Source organism: Microcebus murinus, chromosome 1, assembly GCF_040939455.1.
Source record: "Microcebus murinus isolate Inina chromosome 1, M.murinus_Inina_mat1.0, whole genome shotgun sequence".
Taxonomy (NCBI): domain Eukaryota; kingdom Metazoa; phylum Chordata; class Mammalia; order Primates; family Cheirogaleidae; genus Microcebus; species Microcebus murinus.
Genome location: NC_134104.1, coordinates 38,613,673 through 38,636,531, shown reverse-complemented (window position 1 = coordinate 38,636,531; position 22,859 = coordinate 38,613,673). Strand labels below are relative to the sequence as shown.

Here is a 22,859-nt window from a genome sequence, read left to right as displayed (position 1 = left end):
TTCGTAGTTCTCCATGTAGAGGTCTTTTACATCCTTGGTTAAGTATATTCCTAGGTACTTTAATTTCTTTGTTGCTGTTGTGAAGGGAATTGAGTCTTTAATTTGGTTCTCAAGTAGATTGTTGTTGGCGTATATGAATGCCTCTGATTTCTGTGTATTGATTTTGTATCCTGAGACTTTACTAAATTTATTTATTAGTTCCAGGAGTTTCTTGGTTGACCCTTTGGGGTTTTCTAAATATAATATCATATCATCAGCAAACAGTGAAAGTTTTATCTCTTCTGCCCCTATTTGGATTCTTTTAATTCCACTTTCCTGTCTGATAGCTGTAACCAGGACTTCCAGCACTATGTTGAATAGAAGTGGAGATAGTGGGCAGCCTTGTCTGGTTCCAGTTCTAAGTGGGAATGATTTCAATTTTTCCCCATTCAGTATGATGTTGGCTATGGGTCTGTCATATATGGCTTGTATCATTTTTAGGTATGTTCCTTCTATGCCTATTTTATTAAGTGTTCGAATCATGAAAGGGTGTTGAATTTTGTCAAAAGCTTTTTCTGCATCTAATGAAAGAATCATGTGGTCTTTGTTTTTGCTTCTTTTTCAACATCTCTAATCATCAGAGAAATGCAAATCAAAACCACAATGAGGTATCACTTAACTCCAGTGAGAATGGCCTTTATCAAAAAGTCTCCAAACAATAGATGCTGCCATGGATGCAGAGAGAGAGGAACACTCGTACACTGCTGGTGGGACTGCAAACTAGTTCAACCTCTGTGGAAAGCAATATGGAGATACCTTAAAGCGATACAAGTGAATCTACCATTTGATCCAGCAATCCCATTGCTGGGCATCTACCCAAAAGATCCAATGACACTCTACAAAAAAGACACCTGCACTCGAATGTTTATAGCAGCACAATTCATAATTGCAAGGCTGTGGAAACAGCCCAAGTGCCCATCAGTCCAAGAATGGATTAATGAAATGTGGTATATGTATACCATGGAGTACTATTCAGCTCTAAGAAACAATGGTGATATAGCACATCTTATATTTTCCTGGTTAGAGCTGAAATCCAAACTACTAAGTGAAGTATCCCAAGGATGGAAAAACAAGCACCACATATACTCACCAGCAAACTGGTATTAACTGAGTAGCACCTAAGTGGACACATAGGTACTACAGTAATAGGGTATAGGGCAGGTGGGAGGGAGGAGAGGGGTGGGTATATACATACATAATGAGTGAAATGTGCATCATCTGGGGGATGGTCATGCTGGAAATTCAGACTTGTGGGGGGAGGGGGGAAAGGGCACTTATTGAAACCTTAAAATCTGTACCCCCATAATATGCCGAAAAAAAATCAATCAATTAAAAAAAAAGGAGAGAGAAGATGCTTCATAGACAACTGGGAACTTAGTGTTGTTTTTCCTCCAGTTAAGGCTCCTATTTCTCTGCCTTTGCTGCCACCTTGGATAATTCAGCTTTTCCCATTCTGAAAAATTACTGGATACTAAGCTCATATGCAGACAACAGGTAGAAAGAGCCTCTTTCCGAAAGACAAATATTTTTTTTCTGCATTTGGATAGGCCACCTCACTTAGAGTTAGTCTCCTTACCAGACCTACTGAAGAAACACTAACACAACATATACTCTGACTTTTTTCCTCTCCAGTATTGGTAGACAAGTAGTTTATATAATCATGTATAACAGGAGACATTGTATTGAAATACTTCTTGTCAATTAATACTGGTCATCCACTTCCACAATGCAAATAAAGGGCCCTCCCCATACCCTACTGAATATCCTCTATGCCATGAATTCTACATTTTAGGTCTGTTATTGGGAACACTGCATTTCTTGATCCAAATTTTGTTCTAGTAGAGATATTTTTGGCTTGAAACAACAGAAAATCTGGGCTCAACATGACTCAAAAATAAGAACATATATTTTCTAACATAGCATAACAGGTAAGTTCTAGGCATGAGCAAATCAAATATTCTAACAGTATTTTTTTAAAAGAATATTTTTCAGAGAATAATTATTGGCATGTGTTGTTAATCACCAATAAATATTAAGTGAAATAGCCAGATGCAAAATTTTATTTGAAATGTGATTACACTGTAATACAAAGGAAATTGATGAAAAACAAGTTGTAATTACCTTTTACTAGTAAGATTTCAAGATATTTTATTTCTTCTTACTTTACTGTTTTTTCCCAAATGAGATTGTGCGTGTTTTGAAAAATTGTATTCACCTCTTTTTTGTAGCTATTTTTATTGTATATATTTAAGGTGTACAACATGATTTTTTGATATATTTAATACTTATCTTGATATACATAAACATAGTGAAGTGATTGATTACTACAGTTAAGCAAATTAACACACCCATCATCCCATATCATTACCTTCTTTTTTGTGTGTGTTAGTAAGAGTGCCTAAAATCTACTTTCTTGGCAAATAACCAGCATACAACACAATATTTTTAACTATAATCTCATGTTGTACATTGGATTCTTCATGCAATTAATTTAAGGTAGATAATGGATAGATATGTAAATGTTATGTTTTTTATTTTTGTTTATAAGCATTATATATGTAATTTAATTAATTTTTAGTTAAACAAACCAATGGATATATAAAATTAAATAAAGTACTAAAAGTTAGATAAATATTTTTTGGTAATAAAAATTCTTTCCTAAAATGTTCTTCTAGATTAAAACAATTGTGAAAATATTAAATGGTTGGTGTTATTAGTATGTGATTTCTTAAGGTATATATTTTGTAAATGAGCATAGTTTAATTTTTCTGTAAAAATAGCATAGTGAGGAATCCCATAAAAAATTGGAAGATATCTCAAATGTCTGAAAAACAAATGTAAACAATTTTAATAAAAGTATAAAAATGTTAAAGAAATTAAAAGATAAATGTTTTATATAACCAAAATATCCTATAAATTAACATGCTTTTTTATTTTTGCTCCACCCCTAAAATAACATACTTTTACAGGATAAAACACCACTGCATCAAGGAGAAATGGTTTGAGCAATTATCTATTATTATATAAATCCAAAAATATTTTACAGAAATTTAGAATACCAATAGATTCTCTTCTCTTTTCTGATTCATATGATCAATACATAGTTGCTTTATTTTTCTGAAAACATGTCACATATTTACTTGATTCATTTCCAGAATAATTGATTTAGAGCTTTGTCTTTACCAGAATTTCAAATTGGTTTTAACGTTTTTACTTGACAGAAGACATGTGCCTTCAACACATCAAGAATTTCTAGGTTCTTATTTACATAATTTGTGTAATGGTTCCTAACTTTACTTTAAAACTTCAAATTTAATATTCTAAGTTGGACCAATTCCTTATAAGCTTTCTTCATTTGCTTTTCTATATTATATTCCTGGGTTTCTTACACTAATTTTTGAAGTCCAGGTGTTCATTTTTCTCAAACAATTTTATATTGTTTTAGTAGAATACATCTTCAAGTAATTTTTCCAAAATTTTGAAGTCTTAGCTTTATGACCTCTTATCATTCAGTATTGCTGATATGAAGTCATACTAAATTTTAAATAAAGTCATTCTTCTATTTAGAAGAAATCTCATTTTTTTTGTTGTTGTTGTTTTGTTTTCTTTTTTTCTGGAAGCTTTTGGATTTTCTCTTAAACCTTGAAGGTCTGCAATGTCACTATTTCATGCTAGGAGTGAGTACGTGCGGGGACAGGATGGTGTGTGTATAAGGTTTTCTTCCCCACATTGCTTTTGATCATTGTTGTTACTAAGTAATTGTGTGAGTTGTCCATTTGCATTAGATTGACTTTTGTAAAAATTTGAAATTTTCCCTCATATTTATTCTCCTTTATTGGCTTTGTTTTCTTCTTGTGAAATTCTTACTAGACTAATATTGGATACTCTATATCCGACCTCCAGGTCTCTTAGCTTTTCTTCTTTTCTATATCTTTGTTTCTCATCTGTATGTTGGTAAATTTTCTCAAATTTATCAACTTATCTTCTGGATTACTAGTAGATTTTTTTAGCCCTCCTATTGAATATTACTCTTCAGCACTATCCTTTTTAATTTTTAGGAGCTTATCTTGTTATATGAAAAATATATGCACATATATATGCTATATATCTTTATATGACAAAAATATATAAATATACATATGTGTTTATATTTTTATATAACAAGATAAGCAGCAGAAAGGCTGCTATATAGATATAATATACATATAGATGTATAGGTTTGAGAAGATATTGTATCTAAAAAACAAGAAAATTGCAGCCTTCTCTTATTCTATAGATACAATCTCCTCTCAACCCTGTTTTATAGGAAAAGTTAATATTTAGAAGGTGCAGCGCTGAGAAGTGATGAGTCACTCCATCCCTGGTTGAAACATTCATCATACGTGTAAAGGGTAGCAAATACAGATGTCAAACTGCCACTTGTTGTTAAAAGAGATCTTCGAAAATGCACCTACCAAGGCAAAAGTTTAGAGGTCTATAGAAAAATGCTGAGCTCTGAAAGGTTTGGCATATTTGTTGAAACCTTTTTAAAAATGACAAGCTTTACCCCAAGCTGACCCTTTGAAATTCAAAAGTTTAGAGAATATAGCCTTGTTGAGAAAGTCAGCTCTTTAGCTAGACTGAATATCAGATATTTTTGAGGTTTGCAAATGATAACTTTTCTGCCCTAAATTAAAGTCAGTGTAAACTTAAGTCAGAATGATTATAAGTCACAGTTATGAGATAAGACTGGGACAGAGAAGAGACCAAGAATGGGGAAAAGGGAAACTTCAACCTGGTACTTCCTGTTGGATACCTCAAATATGCCCTGCAGGGCATTGGCTGCCTATTAAAGTAAACAACATCAATAGGAAAACTCACTTCTTAGGACAGAGGCTGAAGGCAAATCACTGTCTCATTATCCTAGCTCATTGAAAAACAGGTAGAAGCTAAGATACAAGAAGCTAAGGTATTTCAGATGAGCAAAATGCCCAGACTCATGCTGGAAACCTTCCAGGTGATGACTAAATATGAGAACCATATTTGGACATGAAGTCTGGTATTGGTTAGTAGCCATTGACCCATAATATCAAAGAATGCAAGTAAAATAATAGCCTACTGAGACTGTTAAAAGAATTGTGTTACCAATGAAACCCCAAATCTAAAATCAAAGGCCAATGTTTGCTAAAACTAACAGATGCTCTGACCCAAGAAGAAATAAGCTGGATCATAGTTACAATTTCAAATGAGTTAATTGTTTTATAAATCACTTAAATGCTCATAATTACTATAATTCTAGGAAGATGTCATTTAACAATTAATTTGGAAAAATAAATGTAAGTCAGAAATGGAAACAAGTTAAGAACAACTAGACTAATCCTCATGTCTTATAAATGAGGATGCTAAGTCGCATTTGGTTTTATTCTTTGCCAAATATCATATTTCTGCTAAGTGGTTGCATATTCATCATCAAACTCTGTTTTTCCAATTTTGAATATAGTTTTATACCATGTTATTTCTAATAAATCTATAATTCATCCTTTAATTACTTATATGGGCTAGTGCATAAAGAGCATAAGAATTACTTTGTTATAATACAGATCCTGATTCAATAAGTCCGGAGTAAAGTTTGAGAGTCTGCACTTTTTTCTAACTCTTACTTGCTATTGATGATGTTAGTCCTTAGACCATATATTAAGCAGCAAGGCTATGAAGTATTCATTCTTCCTACTATCTGCACAGTCACTTGATATGGCCCCTTAGAAAGTCATTTTTAACTCTGACCACAATTAATACATTATGATGTCTAACAAATACTCCAGTAATTTTAATTCAAAAAAGCATAAACAAGTTTTTAAATATTCATGGTTCCATAATTTTGCATAAATATCAAAAAACAACATTTTAGGAATTTCTTTGTGCTTCTTTTTTATTTTGGAAAGGACTATTTTTACTTAAAATCAGCATCTGTTATGGAAAAATATTTAGAATGCTTATTATGAAACTTTAACCAATATATTCCTTTTTCTTTTGCCGCAACTAGGAAATTGCCCACACATTATATATGTAGATAAAATGAATTTTTAATGAATGTTTTGTTTGACTTCCCAAGTTTTCAGCTTTTTCACTGGCTAAAATCAAGACTATTAAAACTTACCTACCACCCCCTAACAACATGTAGCATAATAAAAGGAATTCAAGTCTGGAGGTCAGAAATGTTGGTTGGAGTTCTACCAAATAATCTTGGTGGAAAAGTAAATTCTATGAGCCTCCAAACATTCATCTGTAAGATTAAAATGCAGAGGATAATGATTTGAATATTAAATAAGATAAGGAATATGTCAATATGTGGTAAAATTAAAAATTACACAAATGCTTATTATATTACTACTATTCCTCCCACTACTAGTACTAGTACTACCATTTTGTATCAAATAAGGAATTTAATTATGTCTGATCACTTAGCCATTTAACACAGGATTATTGCAGAGGAAAGATATTTTCTGCAAATTTGTATATTGGTTATAGAATTGACAGGAAAACTGAGTCCACCAAATAAAGACCATCTCAATTTATATGTAGGATATCATGCTAGTGACATAAATATCTAAAAACAGAGTTTAAAGAATCAAACTACTAATATTTATTTTTATTACTCTTAGGTAGATTTGAAAAAGTCTTAACATTTAGAAAGGAAGATTATATCTTGGTTTGCTTTTAATCAAACCTGATGCCCAAAAGAGAGAAGCATAGATTGTACAGAATATTAAATGTCAAAGAGAGCTAATTACATCTCATTTAAATAGCATTTATAAAGTATTTTCAAATGTAAATTAACTTTATTATTTATTTTGTAATACGACCATTGCTAATGTCTAAAAGTTGTGATTGTGTGGTATATAATTTTTCTTAATTACATAATAGTTAATACTTTTTAGATTAATAATTTTAGAAATAACATTAGAGTAACATCTTTGAAATGATACATAGAGTAACATCTTTGAAATGATACATCAGTAATGTAGCTCTATGTATACAAATTTTCATAAATTTTTATAGTTCTAGATTTATTGTAAAAGGAATTAAAATATTACATGAGTTTGAAATTGCAAAATATGCTGTTGTTTACCTCTTCTGGTTCATTCCCTAGGCTGAGAACATTTTCTAACTCACATTAATAACTTGCTCCTTAAAATATTATATAATTATGTCATAGAATTTTCACATGTACAGAAAAGGCATTGTTAAAGGTTGTGACTGGAAATAAATAATTTATGAGGCATAACTAGTCAACTTTTAAACATTATTTTTTTATACAGTAAATCCAGGAAGCCATGTTCTAAAATTGTTTGTTCATGAATTTACTTTCATTGGTTGAAAAGAGCGAAAATATAGCTGTCAGCACTTGATAAGTGACTTTTTAAAGATGTAGGTATCTTTCCACGTAAAAGCCAATGACAGAACTTTGCATACTTTGGGGTAATGATATTAAGGAAATGATTGAAGTTCTTTTTATTTCTTTAAAGCATTTATCACTAGCTAAAGTGGTAATTTGTATTACTTTTTTAAAACTTTCTGTATCTTTCAAATACAATGTCTTTTTTGAGTTGCCCTCAGACATCTTCAGGAAGAATAAAATATTAAGTTTATTAAAAATAAAACGTTAAAATTTATATAGGATCATAATATACCAGTCAGTGAAGCCACCTCCATTCTGCAGCAAAAGACCTTGATTCAACCTCATCAACACTGTGCAAAAAGGTGACCAGGGCTGTTTTTATAGAATTTGCCACATAAACACATTAAACTAATGCTATGCCAATTTAGCACATAGAAAAATAAACATTATTTTAGAGCACAACTCTTCAAACTGATTATGAATGCAGTTAGAAGATAGACATTATTCTGCTGAATAACAGGAAGGTAATTCTATAGGAAAAGTTAGGCCTGGAACTGAGTTTAGAAATAGGGAGAAGAGTTGAAATTCTCTGAATAACAGATGAGAAGAATTAAAGAAAGTGTGAGGCAAATATATCAGAGTTGAAATGAGGAGAGAGGAACCATCAAGACAATGATAGTAGCCAAGCCTATGCAGTTTAATAAAGCCAATAAAATGTCCCCTAATTTAAGTAGCCAAAAATTAACAATAGAGATTTCTATTAATAGCATGTGATTTTAAGTTTGTTTGCTTTTTACTGGAGAATATTATATGCAGTCCTTTCCCTGAGAATAAATATAAGCGCTACATGATAAATAAACTTCTAGTACATGCAAGATTCATTTAAATAGTTATTTGGTCAAGGAAAGGATGGACAGGCAAAATATAGAGTAAAAATTCCAAGATAGCAGCAAAGAATAAGAATTTAGTGGAGGTTGAAAATAAAAACCAGAGGTGACTATGACACAGAAAACCCTTAGAAAGTTCATAGGATATGTGAGTCCATGGAAAGTTTATGTAGAACATAAGTAGTATGGTTACATAACTAAATTTTGAGTTAAAACCCAACTCCATATTTTGAGAAACATAAAGTCCCTTCCAGAATTATGAACTCAATCTCTTATTTGCACAGAGAAATAAGAGTTCACAAAAGTAAATCTCCAACATTATACTGGAGGCTCAAGCAAGTGTGTTAGGCCACAAAAAAAGAAACAAACAGCTTCCAGATTGGAAGAAAAGAAGTAAAAGTTTCTTTATTCGCAAAATATATAATCATATATAGAGAAATCCCAAGGAATTCACAGTAAACTACTAGAACTAATAAATGAGTTCAGTAAAGACTGAGGATACAAGATCAACATAAAAATTATATTTGTGTTCTAACAATGCACAATCAGAAAATGAAATTAAGAAATCTATTAACAGCATCAAAAAGAATAAAAAAACATGTAGAATGAATTGAACAGAAAAAGAGTAAGACTTGTATACTGATACATACAAAACATTGGTGGGAAGAATTGAATATTTAAATAAAGAAGACACATTTCATGTGTATAGATTAAAAGATTCAATATTTTCAAGACAGCCATTTCCCCCAACTGATATATGTGCAATGTATTCCATATCAAAAATAACGTCCTTCCTTATTTCCTACAGAGAAATTAAACTCAAAATTTAAAGAAAAAGTTTGTTTTCCCTGTGTTTTCTTTCTCTCCTCAATTCTATTAACTCTAACTTGCTGCTTAGCAGAGTCAGAGCTCCAGCAGCTGTCACCGTCTTAGCTCTTTCATCATCTCAAAGGTGGAAGGAAATTATTCTGATCAAAATTTTCTCATTTGACATGAACAAACTACTAAGGGATCAAACTGATATATATAATCTTACTTTAGCAGTAGATTCAAGGACACAAAATTTCAGAAACAAATACTATAGAATAATGCATAACTACTACACAGGTTTACATACTCCTTACGCACGCACGCTAATTTCCCAAGACAAGACGGTATTCCCAGTGCCAGGTTACCCGTTATAATCCACAGGCAAATCACCATGAAACAGAGAATGCAAATAAGGGCAAGGATTCAAGAATAAAACTCTCAGTTCTTGCTCCACTCCCGCAGGCACGGAAATTTGGTCAGGTTTTCTTCGTATCTTGGTGCCTCAGTTTCCTCATCTATAAATGGGCTTCTCCCGTGCTACAAGAACCTGTTCTGCTGCTACAGTCCATTTCATTTACTACTTGCTGCCGGACATAGCTCCCTGACCTGTCCCATATCCTCCAAGGTATGTGCAATGAGACAAAGGAGACTTCTAACATTTTGGAATCTTGATACTTCCTTTGTTACCACTTCTAAAAGGCCAAACCAAAGGAGGGAGACAAAAGGGTACCCAGCCATCTCTTTTTCTCCTGATCCTTAACGTAGAGGATCACTTTCTCTATTCTGCCTATACAAATCTCAATCATGTTTTGATGTTTGTATTTCCTGTATTATAGGATCTGTTGCACAGGGATAATCAATGAAAAAAAACGAATAAAGGTGTTCATCAATTTATCAATCTACCTTTCACCAGTTTTGTTAGGATTTTTAAACTGGTGGCAAGAAAATAAAAATATAGACACAACCCTCAAGAAAACCTTGAACACTGGGGCCCTGTAAGTTGTATACCCAGCATGCATTCAATGCTAGACAATGTCACAGATACTTACCAAACCTCTTCAGGGATTGAGAGGATGAATAGTTAAACAGTTAGCTCAAAAATAATATTTTATTCTTAAATTTATTTTTTCATAAAACAATAATCTAAATAACAAAAAAACTAAATAAACTAAAACATACACATTAGCGTGAAATCATATTTCTATTTTTAGTGAAAAAGAAACTCAGAAAATATAATTAGAAAAGGAATGAATAATTTTAAAAAGTAACTATTTTTAAAGGCAATCATATTCATTTCTGTAAATAACAAACACAAAGAGGTGAAACAAAGAAACTCTGCTCACTAGGACTTCACCTAATTTATCCAAACATTTTGTTTTCCTATTAGGAGAATGAAAAGAAACCTATTTATTTGAGAATTTTTCAAGTTAATGATGAAACTATGCTGTCAGAAAGGCTGAAGGTATAGTTATATACCTCTTATTCAATATCATTTTATAATAAACTATATTAAGACTACACAATAGAAAACTAAGATACAACTCACAATTTTCTTGGACTACAATTATTAGACTTGAGAAAATTACTCAAATCTTTTGGCTAGTGTCTTGGAGATAAAAGAGAAAACTGTTTTTTTAAATGGTTGAATTTAACCAGCAAGTAATTACCGAGCACTCACTATGTACCAGGCCCTGTACAAGGCATCAGATAATAAGCAGTAAATCAGACAGATGGTATACTAATATCTTCATGAAATTTGCTGTCTACACTGATAAACTAGTTCTAACATTTAAAGCTAAATCCAATTTTACATTTCTTTCCCAGAGGTTTAGAGACAAATGGGATTTAAGTTATATTGTTCAATTTTTATTATTTCTTTGTTTTAGGATTGTTCTGAAAAGGCTATACATCATTATAAAGTTACTCAGAAAAAAAATGTCTAATAAAAGTTGCTTGTCAGAGTTTGCACTCTGAAAGAAACATAGATCAGAAATGGAGAAAGATCTGCAGAAATACATACACTATACGATGTAGAAAGAGACAGGCAATATTTTGCTAATTGAAGAATTAAATAGCACATGGATTCTTAGTACTGCTATACTATTAAATCTGTTTAAAATGTTGTTGAAATAATATTTACATTTTTTACAATAAAAATATACAAACCCATTGAAGAAAATTGTTTCTAGGATAGTTTCTGCTAAAAGTTGTCCTTTTAAGTAAGCTTACAACACTGCTATGAGCAAATCCAGATGGCTTTGGGGAGTTGTGCTATGTTGGTGAAATTCAATTTCTTGATAGAAGGACTGTCTTGATAGAAGCTGTCTTTCTGTAAAATAAAAATGATTTTAAAGTACTGAAAATATAAAATAAAGTCATATAAGCTAAAGGGAAACTGATAATAGTAATACAATAGTTGCTGTATATGGGAGGCAATGCTTCCTTGTAGAGTTATGGTGTTACTAGAAGATCTTGGTGGAGAATTTCCCTAGATACATATGTGCCTTCAGTATTTGAAGAAGAAACCAGGACATGGACATAATGAATTTGAGTGTAATCAAAGAAAGTGATTTTTCTCAATGATTACAGACATAAATCATGGAGAAATAAGGTTTGGAAGGGTTTGTAAAGAACAATATGCAAACTGAGTGGATCTAATGCTAAGGAAGAAAGTGAAATTAGAAGCTAAGACATCTCTCTTCTGAGACAAGAGTAAGAGGAAGGGATTTGATAATGAGACAGGTTCTTAATGTATCCTGCACAAATTCCTCCTGAATGTGTTCTCTGAAAATGTAGCTCTTAGTGTTTAAATTTGGGAGTTTAAATAATAATTTTTAATATATTAATATATTAATCTATATTTAATATATTAATCTATATTTCAGATGTTTTGCATGTGATTGTTGTAGTTTCCCCAACTCCTATTACATGAGTTGGATCTGATATAAATGAACCAGAGATCATTTCAGGTTGGACCAAACAAACGTTTGTTTCACTGGCCTCTACCAAGTCATGTTGTATTCTTCTTAATTCTTCCTTCCCTAGCAGTCATATATTCATGTGTCATAACCCAAGTAACATACATTCCCAAAGACATAGCCTTTAGTCTGAGTTCTGAATATAACTTAAATATAGGTCTTGCTTCTCCAAAATTTATACTTTACTTTCCCTCTAAATTATCTTATGTCTTCTTAGGGAAATAATCTACTCCTGATTAAATATTTTTGCTACAGAATTATATGAATGTTTACTTTCATTTATTTCATAATAAATGATGAAAATATAGTTTATTGTAATCAGAAAAAACTGTAATCAGAGAAAATATGAGAGTTTACAAATCTCATTTCAAAAGTCTTTCTCAAGAAATGCCTGATGCTTTAACTTTTGTGCATAGGTGGTATATGGATCACATTTCATATAACAACAAAGTGGCAGTAGAAGCAAGATAAATTTGTCATTCAGTCTTATTGGTAAGTGATAGCCAAATGCAAGATAAATGCTATTAATATTAAGTTAACCATGTACTACCCAACAATCATAATTTTTGGAACTGAGTAGAGCACTATATCTAGTTAGGAACAGCCAGACACATCTCTATGGTAGTTCTTAATTTGCGTTCTAAGCCTGCCAAGTCTAAGTTTCACGTTTATGCTGTTCTAGAATAAACCAGTTGTTCCAATTCCAGAGTACACATTGGAATTTCCTGAGGAGATATTGAAAAATACCAATGTCCAAGCCCTATCACAGACTAATAAAATCAGAATTCCTCTAATAGAGGCCTGGGCATTATCAATATTTTTAAATCTCTTCCCAGGTGATTCTGATGCTGTGGGAGTATGAGTGAGAATGTATTGATTTTTTCCTCTACCTTGACTCTGTATAAGTCCTTTAGAGCCTTCTGGACGTCAGAATATCCTTTCAACTGCTCTAAAATGAATATTAAACAAGACTTTAAAAGGACTGATGACACTTAAACAAAAGAGTCTTTTGTTGGTCTTTGTTTTATTATTGGGATTTATAAAAATTCACTTTGCCATCAGGTTTCCTCCATATTCAAGAGAACAAATTTGAAAGCGGAAAGCAGCAATAACAATAAACTAAATGCCTAATCATAAATAATGTTACTCTTAATAATTTTGTTTCCCTTTCCTCTCACCTGTTCTCATTGACTAAAACTAAAAGTAACCAGTAAAATCTGTTCTTATGCCAGACTAAATGCTGCTGAAGAGTAGAGGAGGAAGGCATGCCTTTTGACACATGCATGTGCACACACGCACACACACACACACACACACACACAACGTGCAAATGTTCAGTTCCCTGTAGACATTTGGAAGTTGTCAGCAGTAGCATAATGAAAGTCCTAATTATTAAAATTACTCTTGTGTGGAGAGTGCTTTAGAATAAGATGCCAACAGGCATGCAATATGTTAACTGCAACATGATCTTTCTATTTTTAAAAAAGTGAAATTTTTAGGAATATTCCACTGGCTTTCATCAAAACACCTCTCTCCAGGCCAGGCGCAGTGGCTCACGCCTGTAATCCTAGCTCTCTGGGAGGCCAAGGCGGGTGGATTGCTCGAGGTCAGGAGTTCGAAACCAGCCTGAGCAAGAGCGAGACCCCATCTCTATTATAAATAGAAAGAAATTAATTGGCCAACTAATACATATAGAAAAAATTAGCCGGGCATGGTGGCACATGCCTGTATTCCCAGCTACTGGGGAGGTTGAGGCAGGAGGATCACTTGAGCCCAGGAGTTCGAGGTTGCTTTGAGCTAGGCAGATACCACGGCACTCACTCTAGCCTGGGTGACAAAGCAAGACTCTGTCTCAAAAAAAAAAAAAACAAAAAAAAAAACACCTCTCTCCATCCCAGTGACATATACCCTCTCACACATTCCAATGAAATTACAATAAATTCTGATTGCATAAGGAATATAATGCCACAAAGATATATTTTATTATTCAGTTCGTTCAAAAGATTTCCTTACAACTACAAAATCTACTACAGTCTAAATTTCTCATATTTTTATACATCATCACATTTTACCAGTTCTCAAATCATTTAGAGTATCACGAGCTGCTGTGATTAAATATTATAAATTTAAAAATATTTTCAAATCAAATTTCTCTTAGGTCCCAAGTAGAGCTAGCTAGACCTTGTTCTACCAGAAACAATTTTATATACGATATTCTAATATGGATGTATAAGTACATAATTGTCCTAGGCAATTCAAGTCAAAATATTTCATGGTCCAACATGGGCCTCTGTGAATCACAGAAATGTCAAATAGACAAGAGCTATAGTGTATAAAAGGGAAACGGTTGGTTTATGTTGCTTCAGGAAGATGAACCAGGGCCAGTGGTGTACAGTTGCATGGAAGCAAATTTGGGACCAATCTAATAGAAAATGAACAACTAGATCTTACATAAAAAGTGGGCTGCCTTGTTTAGCATGCCTGTCACTCTTGTAGTTGGTTCTCAGTGTGTCCACTCGGGAATTCACCATCTTTGACAATAATAAAGCTACAGACAGGAGGCTATAAAATACTGATAAGTTGTCAGGCTACTTCATGTTTCATGGAGTGAATATCGAACATCATTCTAAGAAATAGTGAAGCACCAGCCCAAACACAAGGGCTCTTGTCTCTGCAAACTACAGGCTGACTGCTTAACCAGGCCAGGAGAGGTAATTCTTGATAAATATTTGGGTTTTTAAATGCCTGTCCTTCCAGCTCTCAGGCAGCCTTCTGTTGTGGCCAGATAAGCATGAAGAAAGTACATAGTCAACTCTTTATCTCAACGCAGAGGCAGCAAAAAGGGATAAATAAATAATAAACATTAAGTACTAACAAATGTGGCTATTTATGGTGTAAATAAACTAAATTGCCTTCCTATTTTTCTGTCATCACATTTTCCCCTGCATGCCAAACAATGCAATATATAAATTAAAGGCAAGCTTTTCTTAGTTAAAAAGAAAAAGATTATATTATCTGTGTCTAGTAATCTTACACAATGCCAAGTAGTTTTGATCCTATTTGTAAGAAAAAAATATATATTTGCTTGATGTAAACGGGAGAATTCAGAAAGACACTCATGGCACTCTAAATTATTTTCATGCCATGCTATTACATTGAGCCCATACACTAAAAACTGTTACCATGGGCAATTAAAAAGAAGAAGAAATATTATGTAATTTGGAAATTAAACAAACAGACAAAAAGATGCTTTTATTTTGAATGACAAAATAGCTTTTCTTTCAAGCAATGTGAATTGCAAGAACATTTGTTGAAAAGAAAGTAAATTAATGGGGTAGGATTTATAGTTATGTTGTCTTAAACTGAGCATCATTCCCTCAATGTTCAGAAGCTGCTGACAATGAGTAGATGTATTAAGGGTGATAAATGTCTGTGATTCAGTGGTATAGCATACCAAGTGTCTCAGGAGCAAAGACATTGTAGAAGTACAATAATTTCCCTCCAGCCTCAAAGCTATAGCAATGCATTACTGATCTCTCATGGCCTCTTAATTTTAATGTCACCATGATCTGTTTATCTGAGAGTTCAGAATGCTACTGGGTCTCCTTATCTCAGTTGTGTGCTGAAATCAGGTCTCTGAATCTATAGGGAGCAACCTGATTCACTAGGAAGATGAAAAACCTATAAACAAAAAGCAAATGCAAGTGGCCTTTCTGTGAATCCCCTTGATTTTCCTTCCTCTGGCTGACTGGAGCCTCTATCACCCTATTTCATTCAAGCCTTCTAGAGCAGCAGTCCCCAGCCTTTTTGGTTCCAGGGACCAGTTTCATGGAAGACAATTTTTCTATGGACTGGTGGTTGGGAGGGATGGTTTGGGGATGATTCAAGCACATTACATTTATTGTGCACTTTATTTTTATTATTATTACATTGTAGTATATAATGAAATAATTATACAACTCATCATAATGCAGAATTTAATGCTGGCGCTCATCTGACAGGAGGTGGGGGCTCAGGCAGTGATGGGAACAATAGGGAGCCGCTGTAAATACAAATGAAGCTTCCCTTGCTCACCCACTGCTCACCTCCTACTGTGCAGCCCAGTTCCTAACAGGTCACAGATTGTACTGGTCAGGAGCCTGGGGGTTGGGGACCACAGTTCTAAAGAACAAAGAGGCTAACCTTGGCTTCTTTGTTTCTGAATTTTGGCAAAGATTTATATCAGGGCACCTCAATAGAAGTTAAAGTCTAATGGGAAAATGTTACATCCTCAGGAGATCACACCTGCCAAAGTGATTCACTTCAAGTTGTAGGGATACAAGGACATTATACCTCAAGAATCTGGCTTAAGCCGGGCGCGGTGGCTCACGCCTGTAATCCTAGCTCTCTGGGAGGCTGAGGCGGGCGGATTGCTCAAGGTCAGGAGTTCGAAACCAGCCTGAGCAAGAGTGAGACCCCGTCTCTACTATAAATAGAAAGAAATTAATTGGCCAACTAATATATATACAAAAAATTAGCCGGGCATGGTGGCGCATGCCTGTAGTCCCAGCTACTTGGGAGGCTGAGGCAGCAGGATTGCTTGAGCCAGGAGTTTGAGGTTGCTGTGAGCTAGGCTGACGCCATGGCACTCACTCTAGCCTGGGCAACAAAGCGAGACTCTGTCTCAAAAAAAAAAAAAAAAAAAAAGAATCTGGAGGACTATGAAGGACTATGAAGGTGGCTTAGGACTATGAAGGTGGCTCTGTATGTTAATGTGGCTCTTGAACTTTGCAAGAAATTATACCCAGAGCACCTCAGTAGTTTTTGAAAATTAAATGAGATTATGCGTATAAATTGAATAATTTAAAGTTTGGCATAGTGAATACTAAACAAATAGAAGTTTCTCTGTACCTTTCTCATACCCTCCCCACTTTCATTATTTTATTTAAGGATCACAGTACCCTTATTTAAGGAGTATTATTCTCAGTTTACAAATAGGTGGAAAAATAGAAATTCAGAAAGGTTAAAGACAATTTTCTTAAAGCATACCATGATGCACTTCAGAACCAGTTTTTAAACAAGCCTACCCGATTTTACCATGCCACTGTATTTCTAATAAAGTATGAGACCATCTTCATTGTGTTCACTCTGCAGAATACTTCTTAAGATCAGGGAGATAGCCCCAGATAACTCTGAAGTCCTGCTGTATCAGTGCCTTGAGTTTATTTTGTTTATTCATTTTCTCTTTATAATCTGGATTAGGGAATAAAAATCACATTCCATTTTCAGAGATGAATTTTGTAACTTGCAGAAGATTGGTTGTTTGGGGCTTGGGTTTTGGGATGTTTTAGCATGAATAAATGAAATAATTATGAGGAATTTGGGGGAAAAATAAAATTAGCATTATCCATAATCCTACCCTCTGAAGAACTATTGTGACTATTTTGCTATGTGACTTTCTATTCTTTTAAATGAGTATAAATTTAATTATTTGTGAATTATTTTATAAAAATAATATCATACTAAGCACTGTTTTTGGTAACCTGACTTTTTCCTTTAAAATGCCAGTTAGAAACATTTGAACACATTATGTTTAATGAATCCATAGTTTTTTATTGAATATATAAAATATAATTAATTTATTACATAATCTATTATTGAAGTCTATTAGTCACTTCCACTTGAATACTGTACTAAGTGCCTACTATGTATTCATCTCATTTAATCCTTTTAATTTTACAGTCATTATCTCATTGAATCATTTATTACCAGCAGCAACACCAAGATGCAGGCATTTTTAACTTATCTTTTCTAAATGTGAGGAAACAGAATCTAGAATCTATAATGTTCTGCCTTTAAAAAATTCCTCTAAAAAACTGTTTGTTGTTATGATTTTGCTGATATTTCAGATTTTGTTAAGATATGTTACTCAATATAAATTTACATATAGTTTTCTTAATATATTGTAGTTTTAGACTGTCATATTATTTATAATTTTAAAATATTTTATTAAATAAGAGGCAAAATTCCTACCTTGGTATTTGTTCCTGTCTTTGATTATCAGTGCAAAACATTTTAATAAGTCTCTTGGCCATTTGTCTTTATTCCTCTGTTGGTAACCTACTCACGTTATTTGGCTATTTTTCTATTAAGGTGATTATCTGTTTCTTATTGAGCTTAATATTTCCTAATATATCAGTTTTATTAAACATTTTTCATATATATTGAAAATATTTGTCACTTATGTGTTGGGGTTTTGCATTATTGATCACATTTCTCATCTCCATGCCACAAATGCATAAAAATATCTTTGCACATAGATATTTTGTTATTTTGAAAAACATTAAATCCACTGAAAGTTTAGAAGAGCAGCACAGAACTGCCTGCATGACTCACCAACAGTTAACATTCTGTAGTACCTGCTACCTATCTACATGTGTGTGCATGCATTTGCACGCACATATACACACACAGAGACACACACACAGACACACACACTTTCTTTTCTCAAATCTTCCAAAAGTAGTTTCCAAAAGAAGCAATTCGCTCCTAAATACTTCATCATGTATCTCCTAAGAAGGAAAATATTATTTTGAAAACTTCAGAAACACCAAAAATATATGGGAATTATACAACATGCTCCTGAATGATCACTGGTTCATGAAGAAATAAAAATAGAAATTCAAAAATATGGGGAAATAAATAAAAATTAAAACACAACATACTCCAACTGGTGGGATACAGAAAAAGTAGTGCTAAGCGGGAAGTTTATAGCATTAAATGCCTACATCAAAAAAGTAGAAAGATCACAAATTAACAACTCAACATCACACTTCAAGAAACCAGCAAAACAAGAGCAAACCAAATTCAAAGTTAGCAGACAGAAAGAAATAAAAAAGATCAGAGCATAACTAAATGAGACAGACACCAAAAATGTAGTACAAAGGATCAATGAAACAAAATGTTGTTTCTTTGAAAAGATAAACAAAATTGATAAAGCACTAGCTAGACTAGCCAAGAAAAGAAGAGAAAAGACACAAATTAACACAATCATAAACAAAAAAGGAGACATTAAAACTGATACCACAGAAATACAAAACATTACCAGGCACTATTAAGAACAACTATATGCTCACAGATTAAAAAACCTAGAAGAAATTAAGAATTCCTAAAAACATAACCTTCTGAGATTGAAGAAGCAGTAATAGAACTCCTGAATAGACCAAGAAGATTTAATCAATAATAAAAAAACTCCCTAAAACAAAAAGCTTTGAACCAGATAGATTAATAGCCAAATTCTACCAGATATACAAAGAACTTGGGCCAATTCTACTGAAACTGTTCCAAAAATTTGAGAAGGAAGTAATCCTCCCTAACTCATTCTATGAGGCCAGTATCACCATGATGACAAAGTGAGGAAAGGACACAAAAAGAAAAATGCATATCAATATCTCTAATAAATCTATTAATAAATGCCAAAATCTTCAACAAAATACCATCAAACTGAATCCAACAGCACATCAAAAGGACAGTTCACCATATTCAAGTGTATTTCATTCTAAGAATGTGAGGATGGTTCAATACACACCAATCAGTAAATATGATTCACCACATAAACAGAATTCAAAACAAAAACCATATGATCATCTTAATGAATATGGAGAAAGTATTCAATCAAGTCTAGCATCCCTTCATGTTAAAAACCCTTAAAAAACTGAATATAAAAGGAACATACCTCAACACAATAAACACCATATATGACAGACCCACAGCTAGTATCATTCTGAATGGGGTAAAACTGAGAGATCTTTCCACTAATATCTAGAGCCAGACAAGAATGCCTACTTACAGCACTGTTATTCACTATAGCACTGGAAATTCTAGACAGAGTAATCAGGCAAGAGAAATAAAGGGCATCCAAATTGGAAAAGAGGAATGCAAATTATCTCTGTTGGATAATGACATGATCTTATACCTAGAAAACCCTAAGGACTCCTCCAAAAGACTCCTATATTTGATCAATGAATTTAGCAAAGCCTTAGGTTATAAAATCAATGTATAAAAACCAATAGCATTTTATACAATAACAACTACAAACCTCAGAACCAAACCAAGAACTCAGTCCCATTTATAATAGCTGCAAAAAAAAAAAGATAACATACCTGGAAATAAATTTAATGAAGGAGGTGAAAGATCTCTATAAGAAGAACTACGACACAAACATGTAAAAACATCCCATGTTCATGGCTCAGAAAAATCAATATTGTTAAAATGATCATACTGTGCAAAGTAATCTACAGATTGAAATAGTTCCTATCACAAGTTTTACAGAAAACAATTCTAAAATTCACTTGGGACTGAAAAAGAGCCAAATAGCTAAAGCAATCCTAAGCAAAAAGAACAAACTGGAAGCTCACATTACCTGACTTCATACTATGCTACAAAGCTATGATAACCAATACAGAATAATACTGGCATAAAAGTAGACACATAGAGAAATGAGAAGAATAAAGAAACCAAAAATAAAACTATATACCCACAGCCAACTGACCTTTACAAAGCAGACCAAAATATACACTAGGAAAAAGACACACAATTCATTAAATGGTGCTGAGAAAATTGTATAGCCATATGCAAAGAGAATGAAACTGGATCCTTATCCTTCACCATATACAAAAATGGACCCTAGATGGACTAAAGAAATCTAGGAAAATCTAGGAAAAACTCTTCTGGAGATTGGCTTAGACAAAGAATTTATGACTAAGACCTCAAAAGCAAATGCAACAAAAACAAAAATAGACAAATGGTACTTAATTAAACTAAAAGGCTTTTGCATAGCAAAAGAAATAATAAAGAATCAATCACAACCTATGGAATGTGAGACAATATTTGCAAACTATGTCTCCAACAAAGGACTAATATCTGGAATCTATAAGAAACTCAAATAATTCAGCAAGAAAAAAGCAAACAATACCATTAGTGGGCAAATGACATGAACAGACATTTTCCAAAAGAATATATACTAATGCCCAACAAACATATGAAAAAATGCTCAACATCATTAATCATCAGGGAACTGCAAATAAAACCACAATGAGATACCATCATACTCCAATTACAATGAACATTAAAATGTCAAAAAACAATAGATGTTGCATGGATGGAGTGAAAGGGAATGCTTATACACTGTTGATGGGAATGTAAATTAGTAAAACCTCTATGTAAAGCAGTATGGAGATTTTTCAAAGAACTAAAAGTGGATCTGCCATTTTATACTGCAACCCCACTAATTGGTATCTACCCAGAAAAAAGAAATCATTATGTCAAAAAGATATCTGCATTTGTATATTTATGCAGCACAATTCACAATCCTAAAGATATGGAATCAATATCATAAGTGCCCATCAACTGATGAGTGGATAAAGAAAATCTGGTGTGTGTGTGTCTATATACATATATATGTATATTGACTACTACTCAGCAATAAGAAAGAATGAAATAATGGTTTTTGCAGCAACTTGGATGGAATAGTGACCATCATCTTAAGTGAAGTAACTCAAGAACAGACAAATAAATGCCACATATCCTAATTTATAAATGGGAGCTAAACTATGGCTATATAAGGGCACACAGAGTGGTATAATGGACATGGGAAACTCACAAGAAGGGACAGATGAAAACTACCTATGGAGTACAATGTACATTACTCAGGTGATGGGTACACCAAAAGCCCAGATTCTGCCACTATACAATATATACATGTAACAGAATTCAACTTGTACTTCCTAAATCTATCAAATTTTTTAAAAGGAAAAAAAGTTTAAATAAATTTTTTAAAATGAGTATTTATCATAGTTGAGCTGTTTATGACATTTTATACCAAACTCTCTTCATTTCAAATTTATTTTTATGTACAAAGCATATTATATTACTTTTGGGGTATTATATTATATTTTTTGGGGGGTATTCTTCTAACAGTGTTGTCATATAGATATACAATACAAGACACATAAGTAAATTCAAACTTTCTAGTCATCACATTAAAAAATTTAAAAAAAATACATGAAATTGATTTTAATAATGTTTTTATTCAATACAATCTTTCCAAAATATTATTTCAACATTTAATAATATAAAATAAACTATTAATGAGATATTTTAATTCTTATTTTATAGTAAGTCTTTGAAAACTAGGATGTATTTCACACTTAGAAAACATCTCAATTCAGACACTAGATTTTTATCAGCAGTACTTAGCATATATTTAGATTTAATAAATTTACCATTAAAGTAGATACACATACCCATGTTCCAAATAAAATTTTTCTAATACCTTAAGTAATTATCAGCGCTAAAATTTAATTTAAATGGATTAAATAGAATTTTTTCTAGAAAATCATATCTGTTTAATGGCTGAGCAGATAATCAGACAGATGAAAATTTTTCAAATACTTACTGTGTACTTAACAATGACACAAATAGTCCAAGTTTATAAGAACTTAATAATCATGTAGTGAGACAAGTCCAAAATAGATAAATGGAGTGGGCAAATGAACAAGCTAAAATATATGGTAAATTTTGTGTTCCATGTAGACATTATAAAATGTCTCAGATTGGAAGAAGCAAGATGCTCTCAGTTTGCTTCAAAATGTGGAGAAAATTGATATTTTTTTCATGCCTTAAAAACAACTCTACCTGGATAAGGAAAATGTGGTATGTATATATAATGGAATATTATTCAGCCATAAAAAGAATGAAATCATATCTTTTGCAGCAAAATTAATGGAA

At 32.6% G+C, this 22,859-nt stretch overlaps 1 protein-coding gene across 2 annotated transcripts in view; it reads right to left on the bottom strand.

Moving 5' to 3' along the window:
• The window catches only part of CSNK2A2IP (casein kinase 2 subunit alpha' interacting protein), a 123,634-nt gene that overhangs the window by 40,841 nt on the left and 59,934 nt on the right, over positions 1–22,859 (bottom strand). For both annotated transcript variants that reach the window (XM_076001010.1, XM_076001015.1), the window contains one exon: positions 11,281–11,443. The gene's annotated coding sequence lies outside the window, so the exon portion shown is untranslated. The remainder of the gene's footprint in view (positions 1–11,280; positions 11,444–22,859) is intronic.